The sequence below is a fragment of the Phyllobates terribilis genome, unplaced genomic scaffold (assembly GCF_046119375.1).
Source record: "Phyllobates terribilis strain yellow unplaced genomic scaffold, ASM4611937v1 Scaffold_1__5_contigs__length_1240528914, whole genome shotgun sequence".
Classification (NCBI taxonomy): Eukaryota; Metazoa; Chordata; class Amphibia; order Anura; family Dendrobatidae; genus Phyllobates; species Phyllobates terribilis.
In genome coordinates, this window is record NW_027362761.1 from 532958597 (window position 1) to 532974669 (window position 16073).

The 16073-nt window shown below is 44.0% G+C and overlaps 1 protein-coding gene across 1 annotated transcript in view; it reads left to right on the forward strand.

Annotated features, from left to right (window-relative positions):
- Positions 1-824: 824 nt before the first annotated feature.
- LOC141168646 (granzyme A-like) overlaps positions 825-16073 on the forward strand; it is a 223202-nt gene continuing 207953 nt past the window's right edge. The window contains exon 1 of the mRNA XM_073655068.1: positions 825-977. The gene's annotated coding sequence lies outside the window, so the exon portion shown is untranslated. The remainder of the gene's footprint in view (positions 978-16073) is intronic.

Below are 16073 nucleotides of genomic sequence, written 5' to 3' on the forward strand. Positions count from 1 at the left end.
TTTTATAACACTTCTTTTGCAAATAAAAGTGGCCCTCTTGTATACCACACTAAAGCTTCTGTGTTTACTGAAGTTATCATGTTAAGTACCGTGTTTCCCCGAAAGTAAGGCCCTGTCTTACATTAATTTTACCCCCAAAAGTCCCACCCTGCCTTACTTTCGGGGGAGGCCTTACATTGGGAAAAAAAACAGGCTGAACAGTATGTAGCCTCCCCATACAGTGGTTCTGCCCCCCACTCTGCCACCACACACACACACACACACAGCCCCATACGGCACCCATACACATACCGTACACATATCGTATACACACACACACACAGCCCCATACGGCACCCATACACATACCGTACACATATCGTATACACACACACACACACACAGAGAGAGTTTCGGAACTTACCGTTACTTTCCTTCTGTTTCGATCTCCTCTGCGGTGCCGGGCTGACGATTCGGATGCCGGGGAAGCTGGACCAATCGGAGCGAGCCTGCAGGCGGTGACGTCGCAGCTGATTCGGCCAATCAGCTGCGAGCCGGCTGACTGGCCAATCACACTCGAGCTGATGGCCAGCAGGGACTAGGGAGCCTGTGACGAACAGGCTGATCGGCCAATCAGCTGCGAGCCGGCTAGGGAGCCTGTGACAAACAGGCTGATCGGCCAATCAGCTGCGAGCCGGCTAGGGAGCCTGTGACGAACAGGCTGATCGGCCAATCAACTGCGAGCCGGCTAGGGAGCCTGTGACGAACAGGCTGATCGGCCAATCAGCTGCGAGCCGGCTAGGGAGCCTGTGACGAACAGGCTGATCGGCCAATCAGCTGCGAGCCGGCTAGGGAGCCTGTGACGAATCAGCCTTACATTCCCCGGCCCCCCCCCGCTACCCTGCCTTACAATCGGGGGGTGCCCTACATTGGCGGACCCCCCCGAAACCCCACACCCTGCCTTACTTTCGGGGGGGTCTTACTTTCGGGGAAACACGGTATGTAGATGTTATGTTTGGTTTCTCTTCCTCCTCAAACCTTCTCTCTTGCCCTCCTGTTAGATACCACATTCGATACTTATCCAGCAGAAAAATGTGCAGCCTTTCTGTATGCTTTATTATGTTATTTTTTTTAAAACTGTAATTTCTTTCATGAGTAGTTCCACAAATATCTAGTGTTGTTGTACACAGAACTGACGCAAATTATTAAAATGTATTTGATTTTAAGCAAAATTCCATTCTGTTAATTCTCATCCATTATATGTCTATAGACAGTGAATCCTTCTGAGCTGGAGCAGTCCAATAAGTAAGCAAGCTCCATAGAGATCAGATGCATCTGCACAATTAGGGTGAGGCTTTGGCAAAGGGTTGTTAGCATTATGCAGCACTCTAATCTTATATATGTATGCATAGAAGCCAGACAATTGATTGCTGCTGTGTAAAAGAGTACACCAATTATGGAGGATAGACAAAATGGAGGCCAGAACTAGAAATCTTGGGAAGTACTCTGACGGTGCGTTCCCACGTTCAGGATTTCCTGCGATTTTGATGCTGCGCATTTATGCAGTGTTAAAACTGCAGTGGCCAAATGTTACAGCATAGTGGATGGGATTTCTAGAAATCCCATGTCCACTATGCATCTCTGTGCACCTGCGCATCACCCGCAGAAATTGACATGCAACACGTCTTTCAAATCCGCAGCATGTCAATTTCTCTTGCGGGTACGCATGCAGATTTTCAGCATACACTTGCAGAGATGGGGAAAATCTACATGTGTAAAAAAAGTCAGCTAATTTGCCTAAACTAGTGCATACGAGGTGCAGCTTGACACTTGTGTATAATATCAATACCATCAAAATGCCTCGTCTGCTACATATAATAAAAGGGCCTCTGCATGATAAAGAAGATTTGTACTGAAAGTGTATACCCCGCTATCGATTGTTACAGTTCTATTTAAGGAATTCCAGTAAAGATGTTTTTATCTTTTTACATCGGACTTTGGTCTCTCTGATTCTCTGCATATTTTCAATTACCTGTACCAAAAAAACACTTGTGGCCTCAACAGGGTTAGACGGCAACCCCACATAACGCTTACACACACTCAAGGGTATCGTATCCAGATGCTTTGGGACCGCATAGCAAACCTCACCTTGAATGGTCTCCTACATCTAAATTGGCATAGTGGGCTGGTTTGGTTTGACCTGCAGAAATTTTTTGGGGATGACTCATGGTGCAGCGAAGATGGCGCCTGAATTGAGTGTCAAGGTGACGATTGATGTTGCAGTTTGGAAAGAGCAGTGGGAGATGACAACATTTGCACAACTCACAAGACCAGCCCAGATAAGGCTATGTCCTGTGGAGAAGACCCAACCAACTGTGAGAGGCACGCATAAGGAGAAGGTGCATTGCAAGGCGAAGTCCTGCCTACCGAGAGGTGAAAGAAAACCACAGAAGGAGTGGCTGAAGGTGGAGACACCAGGAGTGAAGGATCCCCAAAATGGACACCGACAGAATGAAGGTCAGAGTTTAATGTTCCATATCTTGGATTTTGTTTGCCTCATTAAAGTCAGCAGGGGCATAGCCAGACGCTATGTTTCCCCAGTCTAAGACAGCCCAAGCATTGCATTGTTCTGACAATGGAGTGGAGTATTCTATTCTATTTCTGTTTCTACTCAAAGAACCTTATTTTTTTCATACTATATATTTAGGAAAGCCAAAGAGGAAAATTATAATTTTGCACATACAGTTGTATGAAAAAGTATTTGCCTCCTTCCTGATTTCTTATTCTTTTCCATGTTTATTAGTTACACTTTTTTACCGGATTTTTCAGACTATAAGACACACCGGACCACAACATGCACCCCAATTGTGGGGTGGAAAATAGGAAAAAAAATATTTTTTTGAAGATCGGGGTCCATCTTATAGTCTGAATAGGTATGGTATCTTACCTGTGGGGAGGTGGAGCGGGGGTTACAGGAGGCAGGGTCCTTCAGGAAGCTGGCGAAAGTGGAGGAATGCTGCGGACTCTGGGTGCGAGAAGGCGGTGATCCAGCAGCGGGGAGTTGCAGTGATGGTGGAGCAGGATCGCAGGGCCCTCCATTCTCTCTCTCCCTCAGGAACCTGACCGCGGAAGAGGTGTTATGCTGTGTGAGGCTGTGAGAGGCTTCCTGAAGCTGTGATCTACAGTTCGCCACCGAGATCCCAGTCCGCACATGCGCCGGCTCAAGTGGCTATTTTCCTGTAGATCACGCTTCAGGAAGATGGCTGCGGCCACCGGAAAGCAGTGCGCGCCGCTCTGCCTCACCGCCGACAGCCAGACACCAGCCCCGCAGCATCTCACCTGTTCTGCTGCTGCCACCGGGTTCCTGAGGGAGGGAATGGAGGGCCCTGCGATCCCACACCACCACCACCATAACTATCCAGTAAGCTTACGTTCACACCATAAGATGCATACCCATTTTCCTCCCAAATTTGGGTGGAAAAAAGTGTGTCTTAAGGTCCAAAAAATGCGGTAAATGTTTAAGATCACAAAACAAATTTAAATTTTAGGCAAAGATAATACAAGTAAACACAAAATGCAGGTTTTAAATGAAGGTCTTGATTATTTAGGGAAAAAGAAATCCAAACCTACAGGGCCTTGTGTGAAAAAATGATTGCCCCCTAAGGCTGCGTGCCCACGATGCGGATTTAATGCGTTTCGGCGGCACCATTTCCGCCGCGAAAACACATTAAAAGTGCATGTTAAGTTGTCTGCCATGTTTCCCAATGATAATCCGCAGCACAACAATTAATTTTGCAGAATCTCAGTGTTTTTGCCGCCATTGACTTCCATTGGACCGCATAATATCCGCATGACTACACGTGCACATGTGGATATTATGCGATTCAATGCGCGGATGGTACACGGGTCTGGAGAAGAGGAGACTCTCCTCCAGACCCGGGTACCATAGTACATGTAGTTAAAAAAGAATTAAAATAAACATATACTCACTTTCTGATGGCCCCCTGTCTGCTACCGGTGGTGCTACTGGCTCTTCGGCTGCTCCCGGTGGTAAAAGGATCTTCCATGACGTCATTTAGTCATGTGACAGGTCACGTGACCACTGACGTCGGCGGTCGCGTGACCTGTCACATGACTAAATTACGTCATGGAAGGTCCTTTTACACCACCACTGGTTGCATGGATTTATATAGTGTGACCAAGTTGTCAAGCACTTTTCCAAGTGATGCTAAAATCACTTTGAGAAGCGCTTGACAAAACGCATGCGAAATCGCATGTTAAAAACGCTTCACAAACGCTTTTACCTGGCAGAAACAACACATGTAAAATCCGCATGTGTTTTTTCTGCCAGGGAGATGCAGAAACGCTCCGCAGCATTTCTGCATCGCGGGCACTTAGCCTAAACCTAATAACTAGTTGGGCCACCCTTAGCAGCAACAACTGCAATCAAGCAGTTGTGATAATAGGCAATGAGTCTTTTACAATGCTCTGGAGGAGGAGGAAGAGGAACAGGAGCTGGTTGCATTCGCTACAGACCTTACTACCCACACCATCTTCATCCTGTCTGTTCAGCGTGGATGGACAAGGAGGAGAAGATGGACAATCGTCCTCTTGATGGGGACAGGGAAGCTTTGGCTGTTGGCAGTCTGGCACACATGGCTGAGTTTATGTTCCGCTGCCTTTTCCGTGACCCTCGCGTTGTACACATTTTGGCCAACACTAATTACTGGTTGGTCACTCTTCTAGACCTACGTTACAAAGAGAACTTTCCATCTCTCCTTCCCGTGGAGTAGAGGTCTAATAAAATTTGAAAGAAAGTTTGCACTAGTGCTGTACCTGTCCTCTTAGAAGCAAACTCATAGGCACCTTTTGCCTTGGTGCATACTAGATTAGATCTAGTGAAAAAACCTATATCTACAAAAGCTGAGGTGCGCTAAAAAGAGAGTCAGGACAATAGTTCAATCTCCAGACCATTATGCAGTAGAAGCAACTATTCAAAAAATATGTGATGCGGGATAGCTGAATAAATGACTAAAACAGCTCTCCTTACCTTTTCACGATGTATGATAGTTGCTGCTCATCTTTTCTTTTTCCCAACAACGGGAACTCCGGACACGGGCACCCAGTAAGTACAGCACAGCACTAAGACTCTAGCACACAGGATTCTTCACCAGCACATTGTGACAAGAGGACCCCTGTATCGCTGTGATCTCAGTCAGGTATGGCGCAGCATCAGAATTTCAGGACATAGGATTCTGTGTGAACACAGGATTCCCTGCATTTGCATGCTGACATTGACTTTAAAATTCAATACAGGCTACAACTATCACATAACGTGAAAAGGTAAGGAGAGCTGATTTATTCAGCTATCCTGTATTACATATTTTTTTGAATAGTTGCTTCTAGTGCATATTGGTCTGGAGATTGAACTATTGTCTAGACTCTCTTTTTAGCACACCTCAGCTTTTATATGTAATAGGTCTAATAAAATGTTGTAGTACCAGAAGGCCCTAGTTGAAGAATCATTAAAAAAATTCCCATCTGACAACACTGGTGGCAGAGGTCACAGTTCCTTGGACAACCAAAGAGTAGAGGCAAAAAGATATACACCAGAAGCAGAAAAGGCAGGGAAACACTATCAAAGGTCTGGGACAGTTTTCTCTGAGTCCCTCCCAGCTCCCAGGCCCTGATGCGCTGGGTACTCTGACAAGCTGGGAAAAATTTTGGAAGATGCTGAAGGAGATACTTTCTGACTGTACCAGCGTCCTCCTTGATTCCCTTGAGCCTTAAAACTATTGGGTATCCAAGCTCGACACGTGTCATGAACTGTCTCTCTGCGTCTTGGAGGTCCTGGCCTGCCATACTACTATCATATAGTCAGAGCGGATTTTTAGAGCCGCCAAGGGTATTATAACTGATAGGTGCATGCGCCTGTCAACTGAAAATGCTGATAGGCTGACTCTTATCAAAATTAACAAGTGCTGGATTGGCCCAGACTTCTCAACACCACCGGATGACAGCGGCAGAACATAAACTCAAATCCAGTGTTTGTTTTTTTCTGGTCTTTGTTTTTTTTCTGGTCTATTCCCATACAACCCTTCCCACCCAAACATGGGTATATGTTTCAGGAGTTCGTCTTTTTTGCGCTGTCCTCCTCCTTCTTCTCCTCCTCATTCTACTCCTCCACCACCATATCAACAGGATGATCATGCTACCCTCGCCATAAATTTTTTACGGGTGTTTATGATGCCCATATTACGAATTCTGAAAGGCCTACCTCTAACATTCTTTGATATATATGTATATCCCCAGAGGTAACTGTTTTTCTGTCCATGCACTTAGTGCATAGAATCATAGAATGGTAGAGTTGGAAGGGACCTCCTGGGTCATCTGGTCCAACCCCCTGCTCAAAGCAGGATTCACTAGATCATCTCAGACAGATGTCTGTCCAGCCTCTGTTTGAAGACGTCCATTGAAGGGGAACTCACCACCTCTCGTGGCAGCCTGTTCCACTCATTAATCACCCTAACTGTCAAAAAGTTTTTTCTAATATCTAAACTGTGTCTCCTCCCATTTAGTTTCATCCCATTGCTTCTAGTCTTTCCTTGTGCAAATGAGAATAAAGATGATCCTTCTACAATGTGACAGCCCTTGACATATTTGTAGACAGCTATTAAGTCTCCTCTCAGTCTTCTTTTTTGCAAGCTAAACATTCCCAAATCCTGCAACCGTTCCTCATAGGACATGGTTTGCAGACCAGTCACCATTCTGGTCGCTCTTCTCTGAACTTGCTCCAGTTTGTCTATGTCTTTTTTAAAATGTGGTGCCCAAAACTGTACACAGTATTCCAGATGAGGTCTGACCAAAGAGGAGTAAAGACCGATAATGACTTCACGTGATCTAGACTGTATGCTTCTGTTAATACATCCCAGAATTGTATTTGCCTTTTTTGCTGCTGCATCACACTGTTGACTCATGTTCAGTCTATGATCTATTAGTATACCTAAGTCTTTTTCACATGTACTGTTGCTTAGCTCTATTCCTCCCATTCTGTATATGCTTTTTTCATTTTTATTGCCCAGATGTAGTACTTTGCATTTTTCCCTGTTAAAAACCATTCTGTTGGTTGCTGCCCACTGCTCCAGTTTATTTAGGTCTTTTTGAATCCTCTCTCTCTCTTCTCTAGTATTAGCTATCCCTCCTAGCTTTGTGTCATCAGCAAATTTAATCAGTTTACCCTCAATTCCTTCATCTAAATCATTGATAAAGATGTTGAACAATACAGGTCCCAGGACGGAGCCCTGTGGTACCCCACTTGAGACATTCATCCAGCTGGATGTGAAGCCATTTACAACCACCCTTTGAGTCCGATCACTAAGCCAGTTATGAATCCACCTAACAGTTGCCTGGTCCATTGCATACTTGGTCATTTTTTCAATAAGGATGGTGTGAGATACTTTGTCAAATGCTTTGCTGAAGTCAAGATATACTATATCTACAGCATTTCCCTGATCCACCCAGTCAGTGATTCTGTCATAGAAGGAAATTAAGTTAGTCTGACATGACTTGTTAGTTACAAACCCATGCTGACTCTGGTTAATCACTTCATTCTTATCCATGTACTTACATACATGTTGTTTAATAATTTGTTCAAAGATCTTTCCTGGTATAGAAGTCAGACTCACCAGCCTATAGTTCCCTGGGTCCACCTTCTTCCCCTTTTTGAAGATAGGAACAACATTTGCTCTTCTCCAGTCTTCTGGGACTTCTCCTGTTCTCCAAGAATTTTCAAAGATTATGGAGAGTGGTTCTAAAATTTCTTCTACGATCTCCTTCAGTACTCTGGGGTGTAATTCATCTGGACCTGGAGACTTGAACTCATTTACGTTAGCTAAATATTCCCTCACAATCTTTCTGTTTACAGATAACTTGGATTCCTCTATTCCTTTAAAAGGACAGTGAAGATCAGTTGATGTTACATTTTCTTTCTGAGAGAAAACAGATGCAAAATAGGAATTAAAAAGTTCGGCCTTCTCAACATCCTCTCTTACCATTTCTCCATTTTCATCCTGTAAAAATGCGCATTACCAGTCTAGGATACCCACTCCTTAATAATGGGAAAAAAATGTTTTCTGAGGCCCTCCACTACGTCTCTTCAAAGGGGTATTGGCGTGCCTCCTTCTAATTTTTGGCATCCCTTGCACTTACCCTATCTCTATATATGTACAGTACAGACCAAAAGTTTGGACACACCTTCTCATTTAAAGATTTTTCTGTATTTTCATGACTATGAAACTTGCACATTCACACTGAAGGCATCAAAACTATGAATTAACACATGTGGAATTATATACTTAACAAAAAAGTGTGAAACAACTGAAAATATGTCTTATATTCTAGGTTCTTCAAAGTAGCCACCTTTTGCTTTGATGTCTGCTTTGCACACTCTTGACATTCTCTTAATGAGCTTCAAGAGGTAGTCACCGGAAATGGTTTTCACTTCACAGGTGTGCCCTGTCAGGTTTAATAAGTGGGATTTCTTGCCTTATAAATGGGGTTGGGATCATCAGTTGGTCTGGTAGATACACAGCTGATAGTCCTACTGAATAGACTGTTAGAATTTGTATTATGGTAAGAAAAAAGCAGCTAAGTAAAGAAAAACGAGTGGCCATCATTACTTTAATAAATGAAGGTCAGTCAGTCCGAAAAATTGGGAAAACTTTGAAAGTGTCCCCAAGTGCAGTTGCAAAAACCATCAAGCGCTACAAAGAAACTGGCCCACATGAGGACCGCCCCAGGAAAGGAAGACCAAGAGTCACCTCTGCTTCTGAGGATAAGTTTATCCGAGTCACCAGCCTCAGAAATCGCAGGTTAACAGCAGCTCAGATTAGAGACCAGGTCAATGCCACACAGAGTTCTAGCAGCAGACAAATCTCTTCAACAGCTGTTAAGAGGAGACTTTGTGCAGCAGGCCTTCATGGTAAAATAGCTGCTAGGAAACCACTGCTAAGGACAGGCAACAAACAGGAGAGACTTTTTTGGGCTAAAGAACCCAAGGAATGGACATTAGACCAGTGGAAATCTGTGCTTTGGTCTGATGAGTCCAAATTTGAGATCTTTGGTTCCAACCACTGTGTCTTTGTGCGACGCAGAAAAGGTGAACGGATGGACTCTACATGCCTGGTTCCCACCGTGAAGCATGGAGGAGGAGGTGTGATGGTGTGGGGGTGCTTTGCTGGTGACACTGTTGGGGATTTATTCAAAATTGAAGACATACTGAACCAGCATGGCTACCACAGCATCTTGCAGCAGCATGCTATTCCATCCGGTTTGCGTTTAGTTGGACCATCATTTATTTTTTAATAGGACAATGGCCCCAAACACACTGCCAGGCTGTGTAAGGGCTATTTGACCAAGGAGGAGAGTGCTAGGGTGCTACGCCAGATGACATGGCCTCCACAGTCACCAGACCTGAACCCAATAGAGATGGTTTGGGGTGAGCTGTACCGCAGAGTGAAGGCAAAAGGGCCAACAAGTCATAAGCATCTCTGGAAACTCATTCAAGATTATTGGAAGACCATTTCCAGTGACTACCTCTTGAAGCTCATCAAGAGAATGCCAAGACTGTGCAAAGCAGTCATCAAAGCAAAAGGTGGCTACTTTGAAGAACCTAGAATATAAGACATATTTTCAGTTGTTTCACACTTTTTTGTTAAGTATATAATTCCACATGTGTTAATTCATAGTTTTGATGCCTTCAGTGTGAATATACAATTTTCATAGTCATGAAAATACAGAAAAATCTTTAAATGAGAAGGTGTGTCCAAATTTTTAGTCTGTACTGTATACCCCCCAGAGGTTTTCCTGTCCATGCATTTAGTGCATACGCTTTACCACTCCTTAGTAATGGGAAAATGCTTTTCTGAGGCTCCACCTTTTAGTTGAGGGATCATTTTTGGAAACTAAAAGTGTCAGTGGGTTCTATTAGTATATGATCCAGTTCCTTGTTGTGGGCTGTTAGGTGGTCATCACATAGAGAGTTCTCACACTGCATACAGGATTTCACAACCAGGACAGGAGACTTTGTACAGTAAGTACAGAAGATCCTGGTCTCCACCATATCAGGTTGAGTAGATACGAAACGCTTCACTATATTCCCCAGCAGGGTTGATGAAATAACAGTTTATTGGTGATACCATGTTAAACTGATAGCTCGTTTCACGGCTAATTAAAAGAGATTCTATTCTCTAATAATACTGCTCTTATCTGCAATTCATGTAGGATGATCTGTCGCAGTAGGGATAGCATATTACAAGCATCTAGTCAGGGATTATTGCCTCATAAGTCCTTGCTGCTGCAACCTAAAAAATATCAAGGTAACATCTATTCTATTCCCTCTTAATACTACTGTTAGCTACATTTAGCATAGGGATAGGTGTTAGGTATCATCTGCTGAAAATGAGTGTTCATTCTAGTCACATACATCTCTTCCACAGTCCATAACTTGATTGCTTTTTACCATACACTCATTGATAGATTTGTGTTTTTTACTGTAATATACTCAGAGATTTATCAGATCAGGCAAAATTTACTGATTTAATGAGTCCATTCACATTTTCTCTGTAGCATCTGTATGTAAGAGGTAGTGGTGGGACACTTAATGCTACTGGAGCTGGAAGTACCACTTAAGAACTCTCCAGTGCTTTGTTTCCATACATTTCTGGGTGTTTCTTGAAGTATGTTTTGGGTCATTGTCTTGCTGGAAGGCCCATGACCTTGGATGCAATCCAAGCCAGCTTTCTGACACTGGGAACTACATTGCGACCCAAAATCCTTTGGGAATCTTCACATTTCATGATGCCTTGCACACAGTCAAGGCACCAAGTGCCTGAGGCAGAAAAATAACCCCAAAATATCTTTGAACCTCCACCACATTTGACTGCAAGTACTGTGTTCTTTTATTTGTAGGCCTCATTCCATTTACAGTAAACAGTAGAATGATGTGCTTTACCAAAAAGCTCTATCTTGGTCTCATCTGCCCCCATACGCCTGGTGGCCCTCTAAAAATATTGAGGACCACATGCTGGCCCTCCTAGTTTCAAACTTTACAGTATTAACGCGAACAAAATAAAATTTCCCCACCTCAGATTGATAGATTGTATTGCAGTAGCAATATGCAGTTATGCAAAGCATAGCCGACTGCTGTCCCTCCAAAAATGCTTAGTGAGGATCAGCTGCTAGTCCTCTAAAATTAGAGTGAGGGCCACCTCATGGCTCTGACAATAGTAAGGGCCACCTGCTGGCCCTCTAACAATAGTAAAGGCCGTCTGATGGCCCTCCACAAATAGTTAGGGCCGCCTGATGGCCCTGAAAAAAACTGAGACTTTCAGAGTCTCTCTTTCATAAATGAAACAGGATGTGTCTGATCATGTCTCACACACCACATGGCCAGATAAGGTAGTAAAATGTTAAAATTACATTTCCTGGTGAATGTTTTTTTCACTATTGAAAGCAATGTGTATGTGCAAAAACAAAGAAAAAATACTATGTGTGAACATAGCCCAAGGTGTGGAAGACCATTTTTTTCCTCCTATTTATTTTGCCTTATATATAAGTCATTATCCTGGAAAGAATGTTTCTTAACATTCTTTCCAGTAAAATCCATTTTAGCTTTGGTTTTGTATGTTTTATTGTTAGTCCGTAAAAGTGGCGTAATAGTCTGACAACATTGTTCCCAGCAGAGACCTGGGATTCAGAGATGCTTCCAGGGGTTTTCAAAAAGCAAATCAGATTCCTTCCTGATGGTATTGCATGATCGATAATTAATTGCCTGTATTTCTCAGCAGTGAGGACACCAATAATCTTGACAAAATTTACAACATTTGCTAACATTGCTAAACTTGCTAAATCTACAACTTGCTAAAATTCTTCCCCAAACTTGCAAGAACCCTCCACCATTTTTCTGCACCCCAGTTTCCATATTTTTTTTGCATAGTTGAGTTGCTTTGCCCTGTTTGCTTGTTGAAGATATTGCTTTGCTCTGTTTCTTAAAATGGAACAAATGAAATGTCAGTGTGCAGGTGTGATGTTAACTTAGGCCGGGGTCAAACGGACGCATTTTACTGTCCTTGTGCAAATCACTATGTCCAGACCGACCGCTGCTCTCCTCACCTGGGTCCAACAGCTTCATAGACACATATGAGACTGTTGAGTTCAGTTCAGGAGATCTGCAGTTGGTCCGAGCATCTTGGTGTATACTTGGACAGTGAAATATGCCACACCAATAAGAAACACTGCTTTTTTTAACCCTTTAAGAACCTGGACTTTTTCCTTTTTTGTTTTTTCCTCCCCTTCTTCTCAAGCTAGGTGTTGACAAGCCTATATTCTTTCATCAGAGAATTGGGCCGATTATGCTAATCATACTCTGATCAGATCTCCATCTTTTCCATTCTGTGAGGCCACAGAGATGTCATCCGAGAGCAGTCTGTTTATTTGCACACACTTATTGACTTTCATGGCCGACTGTGATCCGAATATTGGATAAAACTTGGGCATGCTGCAATTTTTTCCTTGAACACACTTCAGAGGAAAAAATGGGCCATGTGCACGGCCCCATAGAACAATATGGGGATGTCAAAACGACAGATAGAACTCATCTGATTAATGCCGTCTGCATACGCCCTAACAGTCAGAACTGTTTTATTTTTTCATAGTCTTAGCCGTATGAGGGCTTGATTTTCTGGGGTGTGCTCCTGTTTTGAATTACACTGTTCAATTTACCATACAATGTATTGCAAAACAGGAAGACAATTCCAAGTTCGATGAAATGGTGAAAAAAAATTGCAATTCCACTATTATTTTATGTGATTTTTGTTTTTATGGTGTTCAATCCATGGTAAAAATGGCAATCTGATTCTCCAGGTCAGTATGATTATAGTGAAAACAAAGTAGAAGTTGATTTTTTAAAATTATTATTTTAGTGGTTAAAAATATTCAGAACCATGTAAAAATAGTCTTCTGAGTCCTGTAACTTTTTTGTGTGTGCACATGTTAAGTATTTGCTGTGTTTTTTATGCGCAGTTTCATCTCAAAAACTGAAGCATTTTTTGGAATCAGCAAAGTCAATGAAATTCCATGTTGCTTAAACGGGTTGTCCGGTCTAAAACGACAAATCTGCAGTCACTCTATGTGATTGCAGACTTGTGAATCCTCACATCATGTGCATAGAGTACATAGAGTGATTGCAGACTTGTCATTTTAGGTCAGACAACCCCTTTAATTTTTACTTGCAGATTTGAAGCAGTTTCAAATCTGCAGCATGTTATCTGTCAGCGTTTTTAACCCATTCCAATGCAATGCAAAAATGCATGGATTTTACGCTGTGTTTTTCCTGCTAAGTGACACATCTTTGGTGCACAAATGTCTGCAGCAAATACTTAATGTGCGTACATTCCCTTTATCATCCATGTAGCTAGGTAAAGATTTGATTTTTGCACGCTGAGCAGAATCCAATATTGGTGTAATGCAAAAAAAGAGCATGGACCGCACCTCCAAAAAATCATACGTTGACCTAATGCCTCTCGGCAAAAATATATATAACTGAACATGAAGTTCTTAGTTTAACATTCTGATCAGACTGTATGAAGCCCACTGCCATGTCACGGCAAACCTCTTAGTGGGTCCTAACATCTCCCGCCTAAAAGGAGTGGCGCCATGCGCCAACCACCTCCGCAGCGACAGTGCAACAGCAGGGCGGGCGGCCTGTTACCTCACAGCACCCATGCTGCAAGACTTAGTCCCCACGACTCCAGCACAAAGCTACAGCAACAATCGACGACACACTGCACCAACACCACATCAAAGGAGCATTGTGACTCACCTTCCTCAAGCTCTCAAGTGAGAGCAAAAATAGGCTAGACCCTCTTTGCAGTCTCCTGCTAATTTAAAATCATCTGTGCCAAATGGGAGGAATGCTGGTACAAGAAAGGGGAAAGAATATGCAATGCAAAAAAAGAGAATGTACCGCACCTCCAAAAAATCATACGTTGATCTAGTGCCTCTCGGCAAAAATATATATAACTGAACATGAGGTTCTTAGTTTAACATTCTGATCAGATTGTATGAAGCCCACTGCCACGTCATGGCAAACCTCTTAGTGGGTCCTAACATTTCCTGCCTAAAAGGAACGGCGCCGTGCGCCAACCACCGTCTCAACAATAATGTACCAGCAGGGTGGGCTGCCTGGTGCCTCACAGCACCATGCTGCAAGATAATATTGGTGTATATATGATATTTTGAATGCTTTTTTTCCCTTTCCCGCATATAACAAGCGTTTTAATTTTGATAGATCGGATTTTTTCGCTCATAACAATACCAAACATGTTTATTTAAAGCTTGTATCTATCTGCTGGTCCCATGCCTTTTATGAATATTATGATATTATCTGTTGAATGCATTTGAAGGTGTTTTACCAGCTGGCTTACTTGCTGTGATTCTGCCAGCCTGCCAGCATTGTCTATATATGTCCATGATAAGGTCAGAATAGAGTGTCCTAGGGACAGCCGCTGTGAAGCGGAGGTGCCATACACGCAAACATAGGGTACCAATCTCCACTGTTCAGGCAGGGATTCAGGCATTAAGATAAAGACACCTAGGCAATCTGGTACTTCTAGTTATTTATCTAATTATCTGGTTCTTATCATTGGAAACACTTGGACTTTCCTACATGCTGCAGTCTACCATTAGTTTTTCTGTTATTGAGTTTGTCTTCAGTAAATAATTCCGGCAATACATTGTTATTGTGGTCTGTACTGGTTGATTGTTAAGATTCTGTACCTGGTTGAAGATCCTTCTGGTTTTGGTCTTATCAATGAATATATAAAAAGGGTATACCAGGGAAAGAAGGGACAGCCGCCGATGGGGTGGGGGCGCCACTATCGCATATGAAGGGTGCCAACCTCAGCTCACACTGCCACTATTGCCTAGTGCAGAGTACTCTTACAGCACATCATGGAGAAATCATCATGGAGAAATGTCCAGGTGACGTCAAAGACATGCTGTTACAGATCCGGGTGGTGGAACCTCTGTGCTGCGGTGCAAGGAGGGGCGTGACTAAGTATCAACTTGGTCCGACCAAGGTTGCCAGGCGGCTCAGTCGACTCCGTGAACCAGGGAGGAACCGAGCAGAGGGACCAGGTGCCACTCTGGGACTGACCTTGTATGAGAGCAGGTGACTCCCACGGGTCAGAAGGCAGAAACCAGCACAGCGCATAAGCTTCAGCTGGCAGGCTGACGGGTTGTCCGGGTAGACAAGCAGGCTGATTAGACAGATAGTCAGGCGAGTATTCTGGGTAGGCAAGCTGGCGGCACAACAGGTAGCTGGCAGGTGCTTCCAGGTAAGTGGACAGGTAGGCACGGCAGGTAACAGGCAGGTGCTTCCAGGTAAGCGGGCTGGCAGGCATGGCAGGTAACAGGCAAGTGCTTCCAGGTAAGCAGGTGGGCAGAGCCCATAGACAGACTGGCGGACTGGACTGGAGACAGACTGTCGGGCTGGAGAGCAGTCAGGCTGGCGGACAGGACTGACTTGCAGAGGACATGGGGGCTGAAGCAAAGTAAGAATCACAAAGAAACAACCTTGCACGGGCACCTTCATATTGGAGGAGGTGCCTTTTATAGGGGAAGTCCTCCGGCCATTGTCCCGGGACTTTTTAGGATGGCGCACGCGGCCCTTTAAGAGGGAGGGAAAGCGCGCTCTAAGCACGGAGCCGGGGAAACTGCGTGCACCAGCAGCAGCTGCAGGGAGGCCGGAAGACGCTGGAGCAGGACCGCGGCGGTAAGGGGGACGGCGTCTCTGCCGGGCAGGAGGCAGAGACGCCGATGCTACAGTATCCTCCCCCCTTTACGCCCCCTCTTTTTTAGGCCAGCAAGAAATCTTTTAAGGAGAAGAGGGGCATGAATGTTCTCCCTGGGTTCCCAAGACCTCTCCTCCGGGCCAAACCCCTTCCAATCCACCAGAAAGAAGGTTTTTCCTCTTACCCTTTTGGTGGCCAAAATGTTCTCTACCGCATAGATGTCCTCAGCGGAGACTGGAGCTG